A 27,376-nucleotide genomic window follows, 5' to 3' on the forward strand; every position below is an offset into this window, starting at 1 on the left:
CCATTTATAGAAGACAGCATCCAGCAACTGTGAATATGCATTACTTCCATGTGCAAATAGGATATTTAACAGAACTGATCATATTCTGGGCCAGAAAACAATCTCAGCATGTTTTAAAATGTAACATATTGATTGTGTTTTCTGACCAAAAGGGAATTAAGCTATAATCTGTAATGAAAAGCTCTAGGAAAATCACATTATATTTTGAGATTAAGCTGTAAATGACTCTTGAAAAAATCATAATTGAAATTAGAAAACATTTTGAAATAAATCAAATTTAAAATACTATATAAAAAATTTGTGGTTGACTTCTGCTTCAAGGCAGTCATGATTAACTTTTATGAGAATTTACTTCCCCTCTAAACAATGAGAAAACTGGACCAAATATATATATATTTTTTTTAAAAATGGTTTTTATGCATTGGACCAAAAGCATCAAAGAAGTGTGATTACTAATAAAAAGTAAACAAAACAGGCCTAATAACACATGACTTTAAAACTTCATTAAAAAGCAACTAAAGGGATCCCTGGGTGGCTCAGCGGTTTAGCGCCTGCCTTCGAACCAGGGCGGGATCCTGGAGTACCGGGATTGAGTCCCACATCGGGCTCTCTGTGTGGCGCCTTCTTCTCCCTCTGCCTGTGTCTCTGCCTCCCTCTCTCTCTCTGTGTCTCTCATGAGTGAATAAATAAAATCTTTTAAAAAAAAGCAACTAAAATCAGAGTGTAATTTTGGTATAAAGGTAGACATATACATCTGTAGAGAGAATAAAGAACACAGAACTGGGCATACACACTTGCGCAATTAAGTTTTGACAAACTTTGCAAGGTCACTCATTATGGAAATGATACTGTTTTCAATAAATTGTGCAGAAACAATTGTTTGTCCATTTGCAAACAAAACAGACACATCACAATTCATACACACAAAATAATAAGATGTAATAGAACAAAAACCTAAAGATAAGAGTTAAGACTATCAAACAACAAGGAAAAATATGAAAAGATAACCTTTGTGACTTTGAATTAGGTGATGATCTATTAAATAGGTCTCCAAAGCATGAAGGATAAAGATAATAAATATATTTGTTCAAAATTTAAAATATGCTCTTCACAAAACCAAGCAACACTTCCCCCCACCCATGTGTACATACATGAAAAGGCAAACGAGGAAAAAATATTTACAAAACACATAATTCAGTAAAACACTCATGTTCAGAATATATTAGGAAACATTACAACTCAATAATAAGGCAAACTACCCAGAATAGATCAGAAGTTTTGAACGATATTTTACCAGTGAGGTTATATAAATAGCAAATAAACATACAAAAATATGCTCAGTATCACTGGTCATATTCAAATGAAATGACCATGATACAGGACTATACATTCACTAAAAGGGCTAAAATTAGAAGCAGAGACAAAACCAAGTGTTGGAGAAGCTGCAGAATTAGTGGAATTCTCTTATAGTGATAATTGAGGGCAAAGCATCACAACCAGTTTAAGAAATAGCTTCTTGGTGTCTTAGGAAGCTAAAAATGCATTCACTATAGAACTCAGAAAGTCACATCTTATATATTTACCAAAAAGATATGAAAACCGATGCTCATGCAAAGATTCATGGTAGCTTTATTAATAATAACTCAAAATAGAAATGACCCAAATGTGAATGATTTTTAAAAAATGGTATATTCACACAATGTAATATAACTCACCATTAAAAAGAATTACTACTGGAGCCCCTGGGTGGCTCAGTCTGTTAAGCATCTGCCTTCAGCTCAGGTCATGACGGTGGGGTCCTGGGATGGAGCCCAGAATTGTCCAGTCATCAGGCTATCTGCTCAGCGGGGAGTCTGCTTCTCTCTCTCCCTCTGTTGTCCCCCCACCCCGCTCCCTCTCATGTCTCTCTCTAATAATTAAATGAAATCTTTAGGGCAGCCTGGGTGGTTCAGTGGTTTGGTGCCTGCCTTCAGCCCAGGGTGTGATCCTGGAGACCCGGGATTAAGTCCCAGGTCGGGCTCCCTGCATGGAGCCTGCTTCTCCCTCTGCCTGTGTCTCTGCCTCTCTCTCTGTGTGTCTCTCATGAATAAATAAATAAAATATTTTAAAAAAAAATAAATGAAATCTTTATAAATACAAATAAAAAGACATGCAGATATAATAAATTCATAGAGTTTATTTTTCTAAGATTTTATTTATTTATTCATGAAAGACACAGAGAGAGGTAGAGACATAGGCAGAGGGAGAAGCGGGCTCCCTGAGGGAAGTCCTATGTGGGACTCTATCCTAGGACTCCAGGACCACGCCCTAAGCCAAAGGCAGATGCTCAACCACTGAGCCACCCAGGCGTCACCATAGAGTGCATTTTAAATGCATTCCAATAATTTGCAACTTAAGCATATTATACAAATCCCTGGAAAACCATATCATTTAATACTGCCATAGAAAGCAATGCAAAATCTATAAAATTCTAAGAAAATCTATCTGTAATTAAAAAACATCTAATAAATGTCAGATTCATAGTTTTCAAGAGTTCTTCCAAACACCTGAGGGGAGATATTAAACAAATTCAATACAAAAGTTGTAAAAATTCCAGAATAACCTCATTAGCAAAATCTGAAAATAACATTATTAAAATAATGTAATTATTTTTATTTTCATTATTAAAATGTTTATTTTTATTTTATTTTTATATTTTATTATTAAAATTATTTTATTTTTATATTTTATTATTAAAATAATATTAAAATATCATAAGTGAATATAGCCTTTGAATTGATAGAAACTTGTTTAAAACCTTATTTGCAGAAACAACTAAGCAAATGTAAAAATATAATTTTAGAACTCTAAATTGGACATATTCCAGGAATGCAAGATTAGTATAGCATTTGAAAATCTATTTAGTTTCACATCTTTAAAGTAGGACAAAAATATGTAATTATTTCAGTAGATTTAGCAAATATATTTTTAACCAAAAAAAATTTTAGAAAACTAAAAACAGAATTTAAGAGGTCTTTATCTAACAAATTTAATGAATAGATATTGAAATTATATCCACACTTTGAAATCAAAATGTAACAAAAATGCTTGCCACTACGGTTTCTATTAAGAGTTATGCAGGAGGCAAAAAAAAAATAAAATAAAATAAAGAATCAAAAATGAGTGAATAAAGTAAATAAAATACATAATGTTAAAAAGAAAAAAAATAAAATACCCTCATATGAAGATGGCATAAATTGCATATAGAGTTCAAAATAGCATGCAGATGAACTATTTGAATTAATAAGTAAATTTTTAAGGTCAACAAGAAAATTAAAATATATCTAATCATTGTACCAAAAAAAAATTAATGGAGGTTTTAAAAATCATGTCTTTTGGGATGCCTGGGTGGTTCAGAGGTTGACTGCCTTCATGGCTCAGGGTGTGATCCCAGGGTCCTGGGATTGAGTCCCCCATCAGGCGCTCTCCTCAGGGAGCCTGCTTCTCCCTCTGCCCATGTCTCTTTCTCTCTGTGTCTCTCATGAATAAATAAAATCTTAAAAAAATTAAAAACAAAAAATCATGTCTTTCCTAAGCATCAAAATCAAACACTGGAACATCAGGTTTCCAGTTCTGCAATGTAAGGAGTTTGAAAGTTGCTAAGTTGCCACTCTTCCTAACCACAAGTAAAAAGTGGAACACACTGAACAATCAACAACTCTTGGATTTGTAAGACAGAGGAGGACAGGAGGCAAACCGCTGCCCCCAAGATTGGAGAGACAAAGGGAATCATGTAATCACAACTCACCGAACAGAGACACAGAGTGGAAACTGCCTCAGGACCTGGTGCCAGGGTCAGAAAACCCGAACCATAGTTGATTAATTGCTAAAGGCTCAATGTGGACAAGTTTGACATTTCAAAACTCCAGGGGGATCCAGTCACAAATCACAATATTGGTGCGTTGCCCTCTGGAGATTCACCAGGTTTCCAAAGTAAATGGAGAAAAAAATTTCTCTCCAACTTCAGGGAAGGATTTGGGGAAAGGAAATATTTTGAAATACACCAGAACATTCTGTTCTTAACGAGGCCAGGCCTCAGGGGAAACTAGTTCACCAAAGCCTGACCTGCTGGGGTATTATCAGAGAATAGCTAACTGCCCTGGGGGGGGGAGGGAAAAAACACAACTCCAGCCCACTCTAGGGATAGGATAGACCTATCCCACCAGAGGGGAGACAAAACAAAACTAAGAAATAGTTGTTCACAGTCCAAACATAGGCTCACTAAAACACTGAGACCTAATCACAGAACTACAGAACATCTCTTCACCCCCTACACCTGACCACCACATTACTGAAGACCTATTAACAGTTTCCTTTTAGCTAGTACATCATATTCACACACAGAAAAAGGCAAAAAAAAAAAAAAAAAAAAAAAAAAAAAAACTGTCTGAAGGGAAAAGAAAGCATCAGAACCAAAGATGACAGAGATGTTGGAATTTATCAGACTAGAAATTTAAAACAACTGTGATGAATATGCCGAGGGCTCTAAAGTATAAAGTAGACAGCAGGCAGTTACAGAAGGCAATGGCAGCAGAGATACAGAGATCCTCAGAAAGAACCAAAAAGAAATGCCACAGATTAAAACCACTGTAACAGAAATGAATACTTTTGATGGGCTTATTAGTAGATAGGACACAGCTGAGGAAAATCTCTAAGCTATACAGGAAAAGCCTTGAAAACTTTAAAGTAATGAGAACAAAGAATGAGAAAAATAGAATATCCAAGGACTGCGGGAAAACAGCAAAACGTATTAACACACGTGTAATGAGAATACCAGAAGGAAAAGAGAGAACAGAAGAAATATTTGAATCAATGATGATAATCAATTTCCCCCAAATTAATGTCAGCTACCAAACTGCAGATCCAAAAACTAGGAGAATGTGAAGGAGGAATAATGCGGGGGCGGGGGGGAACCAAACCAAATCAAACAAAAAAGCCACACACACTATACCCAGGCCTATCATTTTCTAACTATAGAAAATCAAGGTTAAGAAAATCCTGAAAGAGGCCAGAGAGGGTAAAAAATTTTAAAATAATAATAATAAAAATTAAAACCGCCTTACAAAGATAAGAATTACATCCAAACTCTCTTCAGAAACCATGTGAGCAGGAAGAGTATGGAGTGAAATATTTAAAGCGTTGAGAGGGCTCCTGGGTGGCTCAGTCAGTTAAGCACCTGACTCTTGATTTTGGCTCAGGTCCTGACCTCAGAGTTGTGAGATCAGCCCAACATCCAGCTCCACATTCATTACAGAGTCCGCTTAAGACTCATTATACCACAATAAGACTTTAAAATGTGCCAGTATTAAAAATATATTTCACTGTTTTTATTATTTTGTACTAATTTTATAAATGAAATAAAAAAATAAATGTAAGACATATTAACTCCTCAAACCTCACACAGTAAGAAATTTCAAAGTCAGGGCATCAAATTTTTATTTTTAATCATTTGCAATTTTCCTTTTATAAAACTTTTCTTCCTTGAAAATCCCTTAATACTTAATATATAATATGGTATTAAAGACTAAATGTTTATGTCTTCTCTAAAAACATTCATATATGAAACCTCCTGCCCCACATGATGATGCCCCTGAGAGTTAATTAAGATTAAATAAGATCTTAGAGGTTGAGTCCTCATGAAGGGGAATAGTGCCCTCTAAAGAGTCATGAGAGAGCTTGCTACCTTCTCTGCTTTTTGCCATATGAGGATACATGGAGAGAAAGTGGCATCTTGTAACCTACAAGAATGCTCTCATCAGAAACAAGCCATGGTGGCACCATGATCTGGGATGTCCAGCTTCCAGAACCATGAGAAATATATTTCTGTTGTTTAAAAGCCATCCACTCTATGGCATTTTTGATATAGCAGCTCAAGCTTAGACATGTAATATACACTCTTTTCCCATTCTTCCAAATTACTCATTTATACTGTTCTTCTTTCCCCTTTTAAGTGTCGTTTGCCATTTGTATCTTATAATTTGCTTTCTGTTCATTTCCTTTAATATATTTTTATATTACATAATTAAAATTAACTTACAACAGCAGATTTCAGTATACTTAGTGAGGGATGTAGTTGGACAGTTTTTCACAATTACAATATTACTCATAACTAGATCAAATCATTCCAAATATAGTCTTCTTTTAATAGGTACCCATTGTTAATTTTATCTTCTCTGCAGTACAATTATTAATGGGACACTGTGCTTCATTACATGCCACATGCCCTCAACCTCTTATAGTGTCTTTCATTCATTTTTCTATTCTAGTGCCTAGAAATAATTCAGAAAGCATTTGCAGTTTCTCTATTATTCTAAATTATGTCTCTTCAAAACTTTGACTACTATAATGTCTATTATGTACAATTTATTTATAGAAAATGCATCTCAAGAGCACAATCAAAGCTACTTTATATTTTAAATCTATTATATAGATGTTTAAGATAGTAACTTTTCCCCAAATAATCAGTATTCTAAAATTGTCACAAATTATCTAACTCTGTTAAGATTATTTTGTATCAAGTTATTATTGGAATTCTCACATACTTAAGTCCTTAAATTAAGATATTAAAGTTGTATCAATTTTTTCTATGAATCATTTGCAGTAACAAATTAGGCAGATTTGTAACTTTTTAAGTACTGAAACAGTATTGTTATATTTTACTAATAATTAAAGTACTTCTAATTTATTTTAGAAAAAATGAAATTTATATATTATCTTAAATAACGAGATTCTTTAATAAGGAAATTAAAATGACCTTATCACTATCAGAAAAATATGACATAATTTTAATTATGAAATATTAAAAACTATTAATATTTTGGGTTATGATCTCTCAAGATTATTTCTACCTATACAGAACACTTCCCCATATCAGATTCATAGAAATAAACGGAAATGTCTTCTGTTTTGATATATTTTATTTCTTAATTTTTTTAAACTTATTTATTTATTTTGAGGGGAGGGGGACAGGGAAAGAGAAGCCTCAAGAAGACTCCCTGATCAGTGAGGAGCCCACTGGGGGCTCGATACCAGGACCCTGAACTCATGACCTGAGCTGAGATCAAAAGCCAGCCACTCAATCGAATGAGCCACTCAGGCTCCCCTTGATATCTTTTAAACTTAGAATTTGAGATGCTCTCAACAGATGATGGAGTGAAATAATTAGACTTTTCTCTCCCAATAATTGTTGAAATGTGCAAAAAAAAAAAAATTATGAAACAGCCAAAGCAACAGGACAAAACTTCAGGCTGTAACATTTGAAAAATATGTATACAGCAGCTTTAAAAAAATGACACTGTGGCATAGACTGGCAAGGCTCCCAACCCTGGCCCTGAGGAGAAGATGGAATATTGAGTGAGAAAGGAAGGTAAATAGAGCACACTCAGAATTGTCAGAAATTCCTCACTATTTCAAACAAAGTAGAATTGGGGTCAGAGAGGGGAAAAATAGAAAATTGCACCTCCGTCTCTGTGATTTTTGGCCTGGGTTTTGGTGGAGACTATTAATGGACATACCTACTGTAAAGAGTCACACCAAACAAATACAAAGGGTGCCCCTGGCAAAAGCATGTGCATTAGGCTTCACATGCACCCTGTTCCTTTGTTTATTTAATGTAACTTTCCTCCATACATTCCAAGAAATAGCAACTATTCCAGACGTTAGCACTAATGACAAAAATGAGATAGCATGAGTCTGTTCTCACAGAATTTAAATTCTACTGGGTGAGATACAGGGTAAGATTACAGAATGCTGATTGTTTCACATCACAGGATAGCTGAACTAAATCATGAAGAATTATTTGATGAAGAGTATCTAGGATGAGAAGGTGGGCACATTAGGGTGGCAAAGCCTCTCTGTAAGGAGAGTGATCCATCGCCTAAATGAAGGATCTGGGCAAAGATCAGAAGACAGAGTGATCTAAAGAGGGCAAAAGAAGTACACAGGCCCTGAGGAAAAAACAGGTTCATCAAATTCCCTGGCTGAAATCAATCCCTAGATGGCTAATGAGTTACAGTAAGACATACAGAGAATAAGCTTAAAGAGAAAAAACAAGCTGGGTCACGCATACCACGGAAAAGCTAGGGTTTTATTTGAAGTGGAACTGGAAGTCACAGGAATACTTTGAACTGAAGAGTAATATGATGGGCCTTGCACTTTTAAAAGTTCATTTTGGAGGATGTGTGGAAAATGGGCTTCATAATGACAGCACAAAACTCAATTTGGAGGCTATTCCAGAAATCCACATGAGTGAAAATAATGGGTGGTAACTTGGTAATACTGGCTATGGAAGAGGTTGATGAGTAGAGATATTTGTTAATGTTTATGAATTGGGTGTGTATAAGTGGAACATGATAAAATATGATCTGAAATCCAGATTACGCCTTCAATAATAAAAAATGTATTTCTGACTATATGAAGAGGACCTGGATTAGGATAAATTTCAGAAGACAGAACAGAGCTCAAGAGCTACAAGAAAAGCTCTCCAGGGTCCCAGGTGAGTTCTAGTCCTCCACTGTGCTACAGACAATGCTACCGAAGCCAGGGATGCTTGATCCTTTCCTGTTTTAGATCCAGAGGAGAAAATGAAGACAAAGATTATCCAAGAATACACTCTTCCTTGAGACTAGCTTTTCAGCATGTGACATGGGAAATAGAAACCAGGAAAGAGCATACCACAGCAGGCATGGGGAGGCTGGTGGAAACAGAGTATTGATAGCTTGTTTTCCAAGCTATCTCAGTTAAAGGCTTCTTGCTGCAGGCCTCCTGATATTCTGGAGATGCTTTTGAACCTATTTATTCCTCAGCATCACCTTCCTACTTTTCGTGAAATGTGTAAGCTCTTTAGCATCCTTAAATAAATAAATTTACTTGTTACCAATGTCATCTTTGTTGTTATCATTGTTCACCATGAAAAAACCAACTGACATACATAAAGTATGGATGGCTGGTACCCTAAAGTTAAAAATCCAATGATTAGTTTAAAAAAAAGGAATAAAGAAATACATAAGGAAGAGTTAGAGGCGAGATCACCTGAAAACTTAACACAATTCTGAAAAAGAGAGAGAGAGAGAGAGAGAGAGATGGCCTACCAGATCCAAAGTACTTTTATCAAACCATACCAATTAAAACACTGGGAATTTGCATATAACTTAGTGAGCAAATATATGACTAAGTAAATAGAAGAGTCTAGGAATTCAGAAATATAAACAAACACATATGAGAAATTGATAGCACTGCTTTCTGTATTAGTGTGAAAAAATAGACTGTTCTATAAATGGGATATAAACTTACCTGTCCTCATAAACAAGATCAAGTTATAACATACATTACTCTATACACAGGTATGGATTTGAGGTGACCTTAAATTAAAATGAGAAAAGAAAAAAAAACTAGGTTTATTACATTTCATTGCACATAACTAAAATCTGTTCTACAGAATGACAATGTAAATAAGTTAAATGACAAGCCACAGAGACTGAGTACACATTTCCAACACAAATACATTAAAAAATAATAAATTGTATTATATATAGACTTTACCTATAAGGAACTTTTAAAACAATCTAATTATATAAACAGAAGTTTCTAGGGTGCCTGGGTGGCTCAGTCAGGTAAGTGTCTGCCTTCAGCTTAGGTCATGATCCCAGGGTCCTGGGATGGAGTCCCACATCGGGCTCCCTGCTCTGCAGGAGACCTGCTTCTCCCTCTCCCTCTGCCTGCCACTTCCCCTGCTTGTGCTCTCTTTCTCTCTCAAATAAATAAATACAATATTTTTTTTTAAAAAAAGAAGAAGTTTCTTAGAAGTGGACATATGCACATGCAGTTACTCAACCTGATAACCATTTAGGAAAATGCATATTAAAGCAATAGTGAGACAAGAGTGACAATTCCAGTTGGTAGTAATGTTGTAGCTAAAGATTAAGTCTTACATACTGTTGGTAGGACCATAAATTATAAAAACCACATTGAAGGACAATTTCACAGCATCCAAAAAATTAAACTTATCCTGTGACGTGGAACACATAGAAATATATACCCAAGAGGAATGTCTTCCTCAAAAGTGCATAAAATGTTTATTGCCACTCAAAAATGTTTATGGTAGTGTTGTTATTAATAGTGAAAAATTGAGAACATAAATGTCTATTCACAACAGCAAATCAAGTTGTATAACAATATACAATAGTAGCAATAATAATAATAGCATTTATTTCATATTGAGCAATAGCTAAATATTTTACTAATTTCTAAATATTTTTCCTTGTATTAGGTTATTTCATCTTCATTAAAAACCTAAGAGGAAAAAAAAAAAAAAACCTAAGAGGAAAGCTGATACTACTAATCCCATTTCAAAGATAACAAAACTGATGCAAAGTTGAGTTATATAAATTGTTCACAAAAGATCACAAAACCAGTTGAAACAGAGCCAAGGTCCAAATTACTCAATATGCTCTAGAAGCCACTATCTTAACCATCATTCTAGTATAATATAATATAATACACACCTTGTTATGTGTTGTGTGTGTGTGGTGTGTGTGTGTGTATCATCATCCAATGGAGTAAGATTCAGTCATTTAAAAAAATGAATGCAAGTTATATGAATCAACTTGAGTACATCTTAAAAACTTAATATCAAGCAGCAAATCAAGTTGTATAACAATCTGTGTAACCAGTCCTCACACAGCTGCTGTTGAGAGTATTCCCAAAGGGTGTCATTGACTTGTGCTCCAGGGGTTGAAGTCTGCAAAGAACATAATATCAATGGTGCCTCCTACTCAGAAGTGCTGATTTCTTAGTCTCTCCACCATTAATGCCAAGATCCATATGTGGATTACTTTGGTGACTTTCAATAGTTTCTCATTTCTTCCCTTGTAGTCTTTTCCAACATAACACCAGAGAGATACTCTTAAAAATTAAGCCAGATAATCTAACTCGTCTGTATAATATCTTCTTATATTTTTTCATTTCACTCAGGATACAGTCAAAGTCTTCACAATGACTGGAAACATGCTAGAGAATATGGTTTTGCCTTATCTCATTGATCCTTATGTCCACCACTCTCCCATCCCAAAATTCACACACTGGCCTCATTAATTTTTTTCAACTAGAGGATCCTACTCCTCCCTTAGGGTTATTCTACTTCTTGTTCTCATTGACCTGTACATCTTCTACCCCAGGTATCTACAAGGACCATTCCTTCAGCTCACTCAAGGACTGCTGTGAATGTCTCATTTTCACTACAATCCTCCTGCTAATACAATTTAACTCATCAGCCTACTCCTTTGCAGGTTGGTTTCCTCCACTGCATTTCTCACCATATAATATGCTATCTATTTTAATTATTTATGGATCTGCCATTCATCCACCTCAATGTAAACAGCATGAAAGCAGAGATTTTGTTTCTGTTGTTCACTAATATTTCCTAGCATCCAGAGTAGGTTGCTATACATTACTAATTCATACTGAATGAATATGAATGAATATCAAGTGCTCATGTAAATTTAATAGCAAATATAATCCTCTTTTATTTCCATATATGTTAATGTAATATCTATAAAAATGTGCCACAAGTGTATTTATCAAATCTATTCTATGTATTATTATTTTATTTAAAAATATATTTATTCTTTTCCTGAGGGGTAAGAAAAGGAATCTGGAATAGTGGAATAAATCCTATCAGTGATCCTAACAAGGAGTGGGTCCTAATACATTTATAGAATTGTTCCTTGAAGCTTGTAGTAAACAGTGGGCTATGGTAATAGAGGTAAAAATGTCATAATTGCATTGGAAGAGTATAAAATAAAGCTTTCAGGAAACTCAGATGTTTCATTATAATACAGCATATTGGGGATCCCTGGGTGACGCAGTGGTTTGGCGCCTGCCTTTGGCCCAGGGCCCGATCCTGGAGACCCGGGATTGAATCCCACATCGGGCTCCTGGTGCATGGAGCCTGCTTCTCCCTCTGCCTATGTCTCTGCCTCTCTCTCTCACTGTGTGCCTATCATAAATAAATAAAATAAAATAAATTGTTTATAATACAGCATATTATAATAGGTTTATTAGGTAAGACTAGAGGAGTCATCAGATGACCACACTCCCTTCATTAAAGTAACCAGGAGAATAGTAATAAAATCTGAATAAGATTGCTACCAAGTCATTAGGTCAAGCATATCCAAGAGCAGTTCATCATATAATGGACCTGGGACATATAGAATCAAGTATAAGCATATCTGAGGGTGCATAAATATGTGATCAAGACTCTCACTGACCTCAGTAACACTAATGTCTCTTCGGTAACTCACACAGATAACCTCATGGGTAGTTTCCTTTGGTGAAGTAGAAAAAAAATCTAGGTACAAAATATGGAAAACTCAATATGTTACTGTAAAGAAAAGATAGACACCTCATGTTGGGGTTACCTGAAAGACAGACTGAGGGAAAATCATTCTAGTGGACTTGGACATACCCGGTGGCCATAAGCTTGGTGGATGAATCTCTTAGACTGATGGTTCAGGAATCTGAAAGAATAGGATAGGACAATCAAGAAGAAAAAAACTCTGTGATTGAAGGATGTGGATATACCTAGGTAAGTACAATGATTACCAGAGAGCATATGCTGCAGAGGAAATATTCAAAAAATAGGAAAACACAATGTGTCTCCAGTCGATGTCCCCAGGCTCTGACTTCAGCCATCCCAAGCATGTTCACAATGGCAGATGGATACCATAGTCATTGTATCAGGGATAGAAGCTGTAACATGGACCTAACAGCATGAGCTCCCTCTGTTTAAGGTGGCTCTACCATCTGCAGCTGCTAAATATGCAACCTGTCAGCAGTAGAGACAAAGGGTGAGTCCTTAATAGAGAACCATCTCTCAAGATCAGTCTCTTGCTGCCAAGTTGATACATGAGAACTTTTCCATCCTGAAGCGGATAGTAATTTCTAGATTGATTCATGCTCTATTAACGATTTAACCTATCCACATACCCTATACCAGTACCATCTTCATTTTTTTTTTTTAGATTTTTAAAATTTATTTATTCATGAGAGAGAGAGAGAGAGGCAGAGACACAGGCAGAGGGAGAAGCAGGGAGCCTGATGTGGGACTTGATCCCAGGTCTCCAGGATCAGGCCTTGGTCTGAAGGTGGCGCTAAACTGCTGAGCCACCTGGACTGCCCCAGCATCATCTTCTAAGGATACACAAACATCTGATTTAGCAATATAAGATCTCACATAACCTCACCTTAGACCACAAAGATCTCATATAACTTCACCTCAGACCAAAAGACTCATTTTAGATGTGAAAATGAGCACTTGATCACAAAATCCTCTGGATGTATGTTAGACTGGAATCACTTGGAAACTTCTGGCCTGATAGCCCCTTGAAATGGCCTCTACAGGGGTCATTGGGTATCACATCCTAGGATTAGAGAATCATCATTTAGGGTCAGTATATAAGTTAAACTAGTAGTCATTGTATTACTATTAGCAGTAGTAAAATGCCCCCTGATATCATAAAAAAAAAAAAAAAAAAACTGGATCCATGAAAGAGACACAGAATTGGCAGTGACCTTCTGTCACCACTACTCTCTGCTCACTATGGTTTTGTGCTTCACCACTTTTAAAATTTAGACTTGGCATAATTACAGAAGCAAGACTCAAGACTCAAGCTTGAGCAAGACTCAAACAAGACTCAAGACTCAAGAGGTGGAATGTTTTCACCTGTGGACATAGGTTGCATTGAACCTAAGCAATAATACCACGTGGTCATTTTGGACTCCTCATGCCCATGTACTCAAGGGCAAAAAAATTAATCACTGTGTCTGTGTGGGTAATTGACTGAATATCATGAAAAGGTAGGGCTGATGTTAAGTAACAGGGACAGGGACAAGTATGTTTCAAACTATAGGAATCTACTAGGGTGCTTCTTTGTGTTCCCACATTCAGTAAAATGTAAAGCGATAGCGACAATAGCCTGAATAAGCAAAACACTGAAAGGCACACAATCTACTAATAGGATATGTGTTGCCTCTTTTTTTGAAAACCACTTATTTTTATTTCTTAAATATTAATTTTAATAACCTGTTTGTATATAAAATAAATTCATTCTATATGTGCAATATATAGGGAAAATAACTTTTCTCAAAAGGTATATGATTAGTATTTGTCTTATATGCCAAACTTCCTCATCTGCTTATAGTTCTTTTTGTCCCCTTAAGGGAAGCTCCACTGCTTTGCACCTTGATGCTGCCATTACACAAATACTGGACTTTACAGATCCACTTTCAAGTTCTGTGGATTCCTATTAACAGTGGAGTTCTTGAGAGGTACATTGTCAATAGGTGCTATGATTTTCCAGAACCTGTAACATCCAGTGGACGGATGTCCCTCTAAGACTGGATCACTCCCCATACCAGAATGTTTCATGCTTTATTAGAGAGGAACCAGAATTATGGGAATAGTGTCTGTCTTTGATATCACAAGTGATTATTAATTAAAATATTTATAATATATTACACCTTATGGATGTCTTTCCCTTACTTTCATAATCTTGTAATAATTTTGAAAGATACCTGACAGCCATTGCAAAAAGGAGAGAGATTTGGATTTCTTAAAAAAGTTTTTCATATTACCAAAACATCTCAAATTTCCTTGTTACAGTGCATATGAGTCTTCAATGAGATACTTGGCATTTTTAATAGTCTTATTGAAATATGATTTATATATGGTAAAACACATTTATTGAGATGTATAATTCAATGATTTTAAGTATATTTACAGAATATATCACAATAATCTAATTTTAAATTATTTCCATCACCCCAAAAAGCAATTCCATACCCATTCATAATCACTTCCACTGCCATTCCCAGGCCTATGAGGCAGTCACAAATCTACTTGTTACCTACTATATACTTTCCTTTTCCAACCATTTCATGTAAATGAAATCATACAAAATGTACAATGTGTAGTCTTTGGTGTCTGACTTCTTTCATTTGGCATAATGCTTTGAGATCCACACTTGACACTTTCTATGAAACAAACAAGGAAAATAAACTACACTAAAATATAGAGGCTCTATAAAAGGCTTCATGCAGAAAAATGTGGCATAATGAAAAATAAATATTGAATTTTTCTCCTTAAAGACGATATTGCTAAAATTACATGGTGACACCGATATGAAGAACATGCCACTGTGAGGTACCAACTCAACAGTCTCATCAAGAATTATTTCATTTTAGGGCAGCCCTAGTGGCACAGCGGTTTAGCACCGCCTGCAGCCCAGGGTGTGATCCTGGAGACCCAGGATCAAGTCCCACGTCAGGCTCCTTGCATGGAGCCTGCTTCTCCCTCTGCCTGTGTCTCTGCCCCCCCCCCCCCTCTGTGTCTCTCATGAATAAATAAATAAAATCTTTTAAAGAAAGAATTATTTCATTTTATTTTACAGAATATTTCTGAAGCTTACAATCCCACTAATAACACGTGTTAAAAAAATGTGTTTTTATCTTAAAAATTTTAAAAGTTAAACCTGGAAAATATTTTAGAATCTAAGACCTTGAGAACTAACTGTACCGTTGAATATCTAAGTAACATAATTTACAAGTGAAGCAAGGGAAAATTATCTACATGGAGTTTATGATACTGATGTTTGAAAGAGTGCTAAAAATTGTCAAAGATTTTCAAAATGCAGTACTTTCCTAGTTCCTTTCTGGTATATCTGCAGAAGAGTATAATTTTGTGTAATTTTTCCTAACAGTTATCAGAATGAGACTATTAAATATAAAATCTAAAATGTATGAGAGAAGGTAGGATTATGGATAACATAAAGCATTTGTGCCGAAATCATTTACTCCTTTAAGAAGATTTTCTCCAATTTAACTAACAGAATTAACTTCAAGCTTCCTTTGTTCTATACCTTAGTTTCCTTAATACATAAACTTAAATGCCTTACGGCCTGGCTGAGCTATTCATATTCTGCTCTTTGGCCATGCCCTGGGTGGTGTCAGCAACTCAGAATTGTTGTGTATAAGCCCAGGCAGGGAGGCAGAGCTGAAGAGAGGACTCAGTCTTGGCAGATTCTTGTGCCCTATCATGTCTTAGTAGAGCCGAGCTACTGTTCTTGTGGGACCATGTAAAATTGGGCAAGGAACACATGATTATGATAAATTATAGGTCTCTGAACTCTTGTTTTCTTAGCCTCACTCTTAAGATAGAAAAAAATATAAGGCATACAGAACAAAAGTCAGGAACAAGTAACAAAGTTAGCAAAAAGCATAATGGTTTTAAAGGTTTTATCTATTTGAGAGAGAGGGAGCACAAGCAGGAGGAATTGCAGAGGGAGAGGGGGAAGTTGACTCCTCACCAAGCAGGGAGCCTGATGCAGGGCTTAATCCCAGGACCCCAGGATCATGACCTGAGCCAAAGGCAGATACTTAACTAACTGAGCCATCCAGGTGCCCCAGAAAAAGTCATAACTAGATAAACATACAATAACAAATTCAAAATCATATATGAATTTTACTCCATAGACTTTTTGTGTGCAAAAGTGTCAAACTGGCACATGTCTTATACCAAATAAAATTATAATGGGCATTGCCTAAAATAAATATATAAATCTAGTCACTGAGTTGTTTTCTATTATGCTTCAAGCAAAAATTTATACAAAAACATAAAGTTAGAAAACTATAGCTGCAAGTTTTCAACTCAAGATTCCTGAAGATAAAAATTGGCTCTGTAAACCATCATTTATCATGGGCAAATACCGTGGTAAGAATTCGACATCTGTTAGGTAATAAATGTAGTAGTCTACTGTTGATTTAAAAAAAAAAAAAACAAATTTTTATCTCACCTTGAGAAATGTGGAAATTAGCCTTATAAACTGTCAAATATATCTAGGCAGTGACTATGCCACTCTGAGCAAAAAGTTACCACATCTGTGTTAGTAATTACTAATGCAAAATGTGCTAGTTTTAACTGTTATAGCCTTGTTAATGAAGTCTGAAGAACATGAGCCAAAAATTACAAACTTTTTTCTTCTGATAACAGAAGTGACAGGGGCAAACATATGTGGCATATGGCTAGCATTTTGAAATTAGAAAATATTTGAACTACATATAAATCTTTGTCATACACTTTGTCTGAAGGAAAAGGAACAAGCACATTAGAGCCATTTAGATAACTAAACGTAAAATTTAATGTAAAATTTTCACTTTATTTTAGGCATTCTTCTTTCATCAAATATTTTATGAGTGCCTGTTATGTGGCATAGTAGTTTGGCAGTGGGAATATAAAATGCCATATGTTTGAGTAACTTATATTCTAGTGTTGGAGATAGGCAAAAAGCATAAAATATTAATATATAAAGCAGTGAAATAAGATATTAAATGGATGACTAAAAGCAAGAATGCCATACTATTAAAAGGAGTATGAATTAGGGATGGTTTCCAAAACAAAGGAAAATGTAAGTTTTCAATAACTAAAGGCATTCATTCAATCTAGAGGAATTACTTTTATCTTTAAATTATGCGTTTTGCAATTTTGTGTTAAAATGTTTCATGAAACAAGGTTAACTATCAATGATAATATTTTAATTACCTTATAACAATCATTTTAATTACCTTAGCAATCTTTTTTCACCTTCCATCCTTTCTTTTCTTTTTCTTTCTTTTTTTTTGGGGGGGGTATATAAAATTCAGAGGAATATTGATTTGGCATAGAGTGTGTATACAGTTAAAACTAAAACTCATTCTACCTGGGAGACCTGGCAGTATGTAAGTACCTGGGAGAAAGGAATTTTGTGTTTGACTTGAAGTGTAAATCATTAAACACTTTAATCTTTCAGGGCTAAAGAAACTTTGCAGCGGTTAATGTTTGCCCAGACTCTCAGAGTTCAGCAAAACACAGAAGACTGGACTCAATTTGGAGGCATCACAGAAAGAGTCTCTACTATCAAGGATCATCATCAGCATTTCACTTCTACCACTAATGAGACACTGTGAAAATGGTAATGGCACATAATATCATCCTCAAAATTCACCTCCATGGGGACATCTGGCCTAGAACTACAGTACAGTCCTGGCTTTGCTGTTTGAGATGGTAAATGACAACCAAGTCTAATTCATGAGCAGACACAATGATGCCTGTGTTTTCTAAAGTTTGGGGAAATTTTGTAAACTTTCAAGTTAACATATTAGTGAAGATACAAGAGGACACATGGAGATGGGCCTTCCTTTAATAGGACCTCCTGAGGTCAAGAGTGACATGGTGGAGGAGTTGGAGTATCAGTAAGCCCCAATATAACTATATCTCAGACTTTCTCACCCTACTAGATGATATTTTACACATTTTTTTCTTTTTATACAAACTTTTGTGCTAACTGTGCCTTGCACTCCACTGAGAAAACAGAAATAGGCTTAAGAAAGAAAGTACACTAATCTGAATTTTAGATAATTTATGGGGGTCTACCCTGATTTTGACCATTGCTCTCTGCCTCATCTCCTATTGCAGGAAGTAGTTAATAAATATTTATCTCCCTCTCTTAACTTACTCATGACTTCTGAAGAGCTGCATTTCTCTTTTCTATTATCATCAGTTTTTTAAGTTTTTAAGTCAATCATTCCCCTTAGAAATACATTTTTGGAGCACGTGGGTGGCTCATTTGGTTGAGCATCTGACTCAGTTTTGGCTCAGGATGTGATCTCAGGGTCGCAGAGTTAACCTGAGGATTCTCTCTCTCCCTCTTCTTCTGCCCCTTTCCCTGCTCTCTCTCTCTCTCTCTCTCTCTCTCTCTCTCTCTCACACACACACACACACACACATACACATATACACAAATAAATAAAATCTTAAAAAAACAAAAAAGAATTCCTGGAAATACAGTCTTTAGTTTCTCTATCATTACAAAAACAAAACCACAAATCAACTATAACTCCACATCTGCTCCCTGCTTTTCTGATCCCCTTCACAAAATAAGCTATCAGAAGGGTACCCTACACTCATGTTTTCCCTTGTCTCAATCTCATTTCTCCAGTCCCAACTGAATCTACAATAATAGATTTGGTTTGGTGTTGTCGATTTCACTGAAAGTCTTATGTTTTGAGTCACCATTAACTTGAGTGAACATAATTCCCAGGTTTTAGTGGGCAGCCCTGGCTTTATACCTGCTGCTGTAGCTAATAGTAGCTAATAGTTGATAATATTCCTTTTCACTCTCAAAGCTCAATTGGATGATAAATTATATTTGTCGCTCTATCTGTGTTGTCACATAGAGTTTGTTTTTGACTCTAAATCACAGCAGTCAGGAAAGGTGATCTCGGGTTCTTTCAGATTTTTTGTTTGTTTGTTTCAATGACATCTCATTCTCTCCGTGGATTGGGTGCAGTCGCACTTACATGCCAAGTTTTCCTTTTGCTGCACTATATTTCCCATACTCTTTCAATGAGGGACATGTAACAGGTCCTAGCTAATAAAATGTGTGGGAAATAATGTGAGTCACTCACATATTTAAACAGTAAAAATCCAGATATGACTCTCCAGCCCTTTTCTTAATAAAAAGCTGGATGTTTTAGCATCCATCAGTGAGGTCTCAGTGTGACTTTATGGAGCGTAGTCCCCTGCCGACTCAGGGAGGACAGAAAGTATGAGTGAGAAATAACCTTTTGTAACATTGAACAATGGTGCATTAGAGTTGTTTGTTACAGAAATGTGCTCTGGACTATTCTGAAGAAGGTACCCACTTTAATGCTTTCTTTCTCAATTTTTATCATGGTTCTGCCTTGGTTACTTGACATGAAATATATCACACTATCACAACAGAAGATTCTATTTTCTTCCTAACATTTATCATTAGTTATTCATTTCTATGATTGTTTAACCTCTAATTAGAATGCAAGCTTCATCACAGTTTGAAATGCATTTGCCTTATTTACCAATGGGTCACCAACTTTAGAACATTGCCTGTCACAGAGTGGTTACTTTCTATTTTCGGCTGAGTGAAAGAATATATTCTGGGTGAAGAAATCGGAGGCATGTAATTCAACAAAATCTTTAAAATATTTCCATCTGTGTAGCTATTTTTTGATTAAAAAAAAAACCTTTTTTTTCTTCTAGAAGATGTCCAATCCTTGCAAATTGAATTAATGCATCCGTAATCTTCAGTTCAGGAAAGATTCCTCCCAAGGTGGCCCAATGTGGATTATTTATTTAGTTCCACTTGTTTTAACTACTAGTTAATCATATGCAATAACCTGGATGTTCATATGCTGTAATCCTAACTCTCAAAAATGATGGTATTAGAAGATGGGGCCTTTCAGAAGGGCTTATTAAATCAGGTGCGTGGAGCCCTCATGGGTGGTGTTCTCATGTGGGTGGAGCTTTTATAAAAGAAGTTCCAACGGGATCCCTAGCCCCTTCTACCATGTGAGGACATAGCAGAGGAGGTGCTGGCTATGAACCAGGAAGTGGGATCTCACCAGAACATGATCATGCTGCCACCATGACCTTAGACTTCCCTCTAAAACTGTGAGAAATACATTTCTGTTGGATTAGAAGCCAGCCAGTCTATGGTACCTTATTAGAGCAGTCCAAATGGACGAAGACATCATAGTTAAATAAAAGCACCTTGAACATATATTTTCCAAGTTGCTAAATATCTGAAGACATCTTTATCTTTTATCCATTTACTGACAACCTGAGTAAATGTAAATGGCTAGGTCACAACTCTTTTCTTTCAAATCATTGCAGACTTTGCTTCATTTGCATCTGCCATTTGCATTAGTATAGAAAAGAGTTAAACCAATCTGATTTTTAAAGTAAACTTATATTTCTAATATTCTTATTTAAAAGACACATTATGTACAAGTTTTGAAAATTCAAAGTATTTTTGTCTAAATATGGATCCTTTTATTAAGTTTGAGAAAAGAAATGATGTAAATACTCAGTGGTAGGAATAGGCTCTTTAAAGAGGAAACTTTTTTTCTTCTATTAACATCTTTTATATGCCCTCTAATCTCTTCTCAATTTAAAAACTATTATTGTGTATAGAACTTATTTCCATTTCTCTTAACATTTCCCACATTTTATCTATCATTTTTATTTGTGTGTATGGGAGACTCTTGGATTTTCTTCCCTTTCCATGATTCAACTGTGTTCCTTTCGAAAAGCCATTTATTTTCCTAAATATATTGGTTTTTAACACAATTATATTTTTAAACCCCAAATCCTTCTTTTTTAATGAATTTTTTAAACCCTGGTAATAAAGACTTTATATATTGTAGGCTTGCAATCTTTAAAAGATGAATTGGTGTCCTAAAATGTAATCATTTTTAGTCAGTAAATCTGGGCTATTCAGAAAATGTTAATCCTATCCTTTTCCATCACAAATTATTTTCATACATCACTTTAATGTTTATTTTTCACTCATCAGTGCAAGAAAAAAAACTCATTTGCATGGAATTGACATGTTTTCCAAAAGCAATTTCTGACATGTTATCTGTGATTTCTATGTATATCTTTGCTCCTATCTTTCAAAGGATATGCCAGTCGGGAAAATGGTAGAGGAGATGCAGGTGGAGTGGCAATAAAATAAATAAAAAAAAAAAATCAGACAAACAAAAAAGCAACAGCAAAACAAAACAAAACAAAACAAAAACAAAACCTTAAAACTGTAGAGTTCTACAAATCTAGGTTGGGAATGGTACCGCATTAGTATTAGCAGTACAAAGCGTTTTATTTTCCTTTTCCTTTTCTGCTTATTTCCATAGATATTTAGGATCTGGTGCCTCTTTACCAAATCTGATTTTCTGGTTAATGAGGTCATTTATGCAGAAGCATAGTCTAAGGCCTCCTCAGAGTACTGTAATTTCTGGACAAATTTGACACATGAGAGAAAGGTCCTGTGTATGGCCACTTGCAGTCCTTTAAACTGTCCTGATTTTACAACCCTAATCTGTCAACCAGAAGTGCACTGGAGGATAGTTCCTCTGCCCATCTCCAGACAGGCAACCCTCTTCCAAAAGGATGATGTTCAACCCTTAGGGATTTAGCTTTTCAACACCTTATCTATTAGAGATCCCTCAAATGTTCAGTCCAGAAAAAAATTGTCTTCGGTCTAATCATTTTCTTCTATTAGAATATTATGAGTTTTTAAAAGAGTATTGGTTCACCTGCTATTTTATTCTTAAAGATGGCATGATTTTCTTAACATGCAGACATCATCACGCCACATATTTCGTGGTTTCTCCTTGCCCTCTCTGAATATCTACCCCACTCTAAAAGGTTGAGCCATTATCATAGCCCCTTCCTTCATTCCTTTCCATTTTTTTCCTTCACATGTAGGATTTATTATTAGGCTTTTCTAACTTCCTCAGCATAAATTTGGAGAGGGAGACCCTACTCTGTGGAGGATTAAAATTTGAGGAGTATTGGGATCTAGCGCCTGCTCAGTTGGTACTGAGATACATGCAGTATTAATTAAGAGTGAAAAATAACTATTGGAGATTTAGGCTTTCAGTACAGACTGCATTATTTGTGATTTCCAGGACTCTGTAATTGTAAAATGCGCCAGTATTTGCATCTAGTTTTTACAGTCGAACACTTGGCTTTCAGATCAGCAATTTTAAGGCTTATATCATACAGGATAGAGGATCTTTTCCCCAGGGGGTCTTCAAATCCTATAGTGGCTTTACAAACATGAGAGGAACCATCTATAAATGAACATTGATGGTCTCAAGAAAGTCTGCATGAGCTTGAGGAAACTTAAAATATGAGAGCTTCTTGAGCCTCCGAAAATATAGGCGGGTCTGACATGGAAGTGACTGTGATTCAGAGGCTAGGACAACCGTACAAAACCAGAGTTGGCAAGGCACAGTCCCAGTTTCAGAATGTTCAGATTTCAGGGTGCTCACTGCAGCACTGGGTGCAGGTTGGGGCCCACGCCAGCTGGCAGAAAGGACCAAAGATTCCGCTACGAGAAAGAATTTTCCAAACAAGGCCTTTCATGTATTAAAAAGATGAAGTAAATATTTGCAGGTTTAATGTTGGATTTTCCAGCAGGTATGCAGTGTATAATTTCTAAATGGCAATCAAGTTCCATCTATAAGGAACACAAAGAATCCAACAAAAAAATGGGCAAGAGACTTGAACAGGTATTTCGCAGATGAAGAAACATAAATAATCAATAGATTATAAAAAATGTTTACTTTTGTTTGAGGTCCAGAAAATGCAAATCAAGACCACAATAAGATAAAATTCTAGATATATTTTATTGGCAAAAAAATTAAAATCCAAATACTTTACATATTGTTTAATAAATAAAACAAATGAACCAAAAAAAAGTAAAGAAAACAAAAAAACAGACTCAACTATAGAGAATAAACTGATGGGGTTACAAGAGAGGAGGTGGGTGGGGGATGGGTGAAATAGGTGAAAGGAATTAAAGATACACTTATCATGATGAGCACTGAGTCTTGTATAGAATTGTTTAAACACTATATTATATACCTGAAACTAATATAACACTGCATGTTTACCATCCTGGAATTAACATTTTTAAAAAATGTAATGCTAAATAAACTGTAGCAACTCACAGCTCTATCAGCAACTTGCATATTGTGGCTTACAACTATATCCTTAATGTTGAGGATGGTAAACAAATAGCGTTTATGGATCCCTCTTGTTTTATTTCTTAAACTCCACATGAGTGAAATCATATGGTATTTGTCTTACTCTGACCTATTTCACTTAGCCTTACACTCACTTAGCCTTACGCTCTCTAGCTCCTTCCATGTTGTTCCAAATGGCAAGATTTCATTCTTTTTATGGCTGAGTAACATTCATACATATATATGTATATGAAATATATATATCACCTCTTCCTTAGTCATTCATCTATCAATGAACACTTGGGCTGCTTTCATTATTTGGCTAATGTAAATAATGCTGCAATAAACAGGGACAAATATATCTTTTTGAATTGGTGTTTTTGTATTGTTTGGGTAAATACCTGGAAGTGAAATTACTGCATCATATGTTAATTCTATTTTCAACTTTTTGAGAAACCTCCATATTGTTTTCCACACTGCCTACACCAGTTTGCATTCCCACCAACAGTGCGCAAAGATTTCTTTTTTTCCACATCCTTGCCAACGCTTGTTTCTTGATTTTTTTTTAATTTTAGCCATTCTGGTAGGTGTGAGGTGATACCTCATTGTAGTTTTGATTTGTATTTCCCTGGTGATAAGTGATGTTAAGCATCTTGTCATGTGTCTGTTGGCCATCTGGATATGTTCTTGGGAGAAATGTCTGTTATGTTCTCTGCCCATTTTTAATTGGATTATTTGGTTTTGGGTGTTGAGTTTTAGAAGTTCTTTATATATTTTGAATACTAACTCTTTATCATATATGTCAATTACGGATATATTCTCCCATTCAGTACATTGTCTTTTAGTTTTGTTGATTGTTTCTTTCACTGTGCTGAAGTTTCTTATTTTGATGTAGTCCCAATAGTTTATTTTTGCTTTTCTTTCCCTTGCCTCAGGAGACAAAGTTAGAAAAGATGTTGCTATGGCTGCTGTCAGAGAAATTACTGCCTTTGCTCTCTTCAAGGATTCTTATAGTTTAAGGTTCCACATTTAGTTCTTTAATCTATTTTAAGTTTACTTTTGTGTGTGGTGAAAGGAAGTGGTCCAGTTTCATTATTTGCATGTAGCTGTCCAGTTTTCCCAACACCATTTGTTGAAGAGACTATCTTTTCTCAGTGTATATTCATTCCTCCTTTGTCAAAGATCAATTGATCATATAATTGTGGGTTTACTTCTGGGTTTTCTGTTCTATTCCATTGATCTATGTGCCTGTTTTTCATGCCAGGAACATACTGCTTTAATTACTACCACTTTGTAATATAACTTGAAATTCAAAATTGTGATACCTCCAATATTGTTTTTTCTTGTTTAGGATTTCTTTGGCTATTTAGGGTACTTTGTGGTTCAATACATATTTTAGCATTGTTTGCTCCAGTTCTTTGAAAAATGCTTTTGGTATTTTCATAGGAGTTACATTAAATCTGTAGATTGCTTTGGGTGGTATGGACATTTTCATAATATTTGTGCTTTCAGTCAATGAGTAGGGAATATCTTTCCATTTGTTTGTGTGATCTTCAATTTCTTTCATCAGTGTTTTATAGTTTTCAGAATATAGGTCTTTCACCTCCTTGGTTAAGTTTATTCCTATGTATTTTATTTCTCTTGGTGGGACTGTTTTCTTAATTTCTCTTTCTGCTGCTTAATTATTAGTGAATAGAAATATAAAGGATTTCTGTATATTGATTATCTATCCTGGGATCTTACTGAACTCATTTACCAGTTCTAGCAGTTTTTTGATGCAGTCTTTAGAGTTTTCTAAATATAGTATTATATCATCTGCAAATGGTGAAAGTTTTACTTCTTCCTTACAAATTTGGATGCCTTTTATTTCTTGTTTTTATCTCAACACTGTGGATAGGACTTACAGTACTCTGTTCAATTAAGTAGTCAGAAGGGACATCATTATCCTGGAGAAATCTCAGGTTTTCCCCATTGAGTATGATGTTTGCTATGGGTTTTTTATAGATGGCCCCCATTATGTTGAGGTATATTCCCTCTAGACCTATTTTTTGAGGGTTTTTTAAATCAAGAATGAATATTTTACTTTGTCAAATGCTTCTTCTGCATCTATTGAAATGATCATATGATTTTTATCCTTTCTATTGCTGAAGTGACATATCATGTTGATTGATTTGCAAATTTTGAACCACACTCGAATCCCAGGAATAAATCCCACTTGATCATTAGTCCATGATTTTTTTTTTAGTGTATGTTAGGCTGGGTATGCTAATATTTTCTTCCAGATTTTTGCATCTATGTTCATCAGAGATATTGGCCTGCAGTCCTCTTTTTTGGTAGTATCTTTATCTGTTTTTGGTATCAGGGCAATCCTAGCCTCATAGAATGAGTTTGGAAGCTTTCATTCCTCTTTATTTTTTGGAATAGTATGAAAAGAATATGCATTAACTCTTCTTTAAAGTTTGGCAAAATTAGGGGCACTTGGTTGGCTCAGTTTGTTGGGCATCCATCTCTTGATTGTAGCACAGGTCATGATCTTAGGGTTATGAGATTGAGCCCCATGTTGGATTTCACCCTCCATTGAGGGTCTACTCAAGGATTCTCTTCCTCTCTCCTCTATCCCTGCTCCCTACACACACACACACACACACACACACACACACTCATGCATTCTCTCTCTCTCTCTCTCCCCCAAATAAATCTTTAAGAAAAAAAGTTGATGGTTTTTAAAGTTCGATTCCATTCTTTATTCCTTCCTCACCCCCATATTTTAGGTAATGGTGTCATACTTTACATCCTTTTATTTTGTGAATCTCTTGACTGATTTTTATAGATTTATGTAATTTTACTGCTTTTGTGCTTCTTACTTTTCTTATTCCTGCTTATGGTCTCTCCTTTCCACTGAAAGAGTCTCTTTTAACATTTGTGTAGTTGCTTTAGTGGTCATGAATTCCTTCAACTTTTGTTTGAGAAACTCTTTATCCCTCCTTCTATTACGAATGATAGCCTTGGCAGATAGAGTATTCTTGGCTGCAGACTTTTTCCCTTCCACTACTTTGACTATATCATGCTACTTCTTTCTGGCCTGCAAAGTTTCTACTAAAAAATCACCTGACAGCCTTATGTGGTTTCCCTTATGCAATTTTCCCCCTCTTTGTCTTGCTCTTTTAAAAATTTTGTCTTTATACTACTTTTTGCCATTTTAAGTACTATCTATGTATCTTGGTGTAGACCTCCTTGGTTTGATTTTGTTGGGGGCTTTTCTGTTCTCTGGATCTAGATATCTGCTTCCTTTCCAAATTTGGGATGTTTTCAGCTATGATTTTTCTTCAAATAAATTTTCTAATTCCTTTTCTCTCTGTTCTCCTTCTGGGATCCCTATAATGTGAATGTTATTTGGCTTGATGGTATTGCTAATTGCTAAGTCTATTTTCATTTATTATTATTTTTTCTCTCTCTCCTGTTCACCTTGGTTGCTTCTTATTACTCTATCCTGCAGGTGGCTGGTTTATTCTTTTTTTTTTTAATTTATTTATGATAGTCACAGAGAGAGAGAGAGAGAGAGAGAGAGAGAGAGGCAGAGACACAGGCAGAGGGAGAAGCAGGCTCCATGCACCGGGAGCCTGACGTGGGACTCGATCCCGGGTCTCCAGGATCGCGCCCTGGGCCAAAGGCAGGTGCTAAACCGCTGCGCCACCCAGGGATCCCTGGTTTATTCTTCAGCTTCTTCTAGTCTATTATC

This window comes from Canis aureus, chromosome 17 (genome assembly GCF_053574225.1).
Source record: "Canis aureus isolate CA01 chromosome 17, VMU_Caureus_v.1.0, whole genome shotgun sequence".
In the NCBI taxonomy this organism is placed as follows: domain Eukaryota; kingdom Metazoa; phylum Chordata; class Mammalia; order Carnivora; family Canidae; genus Canis; species Canis aureus.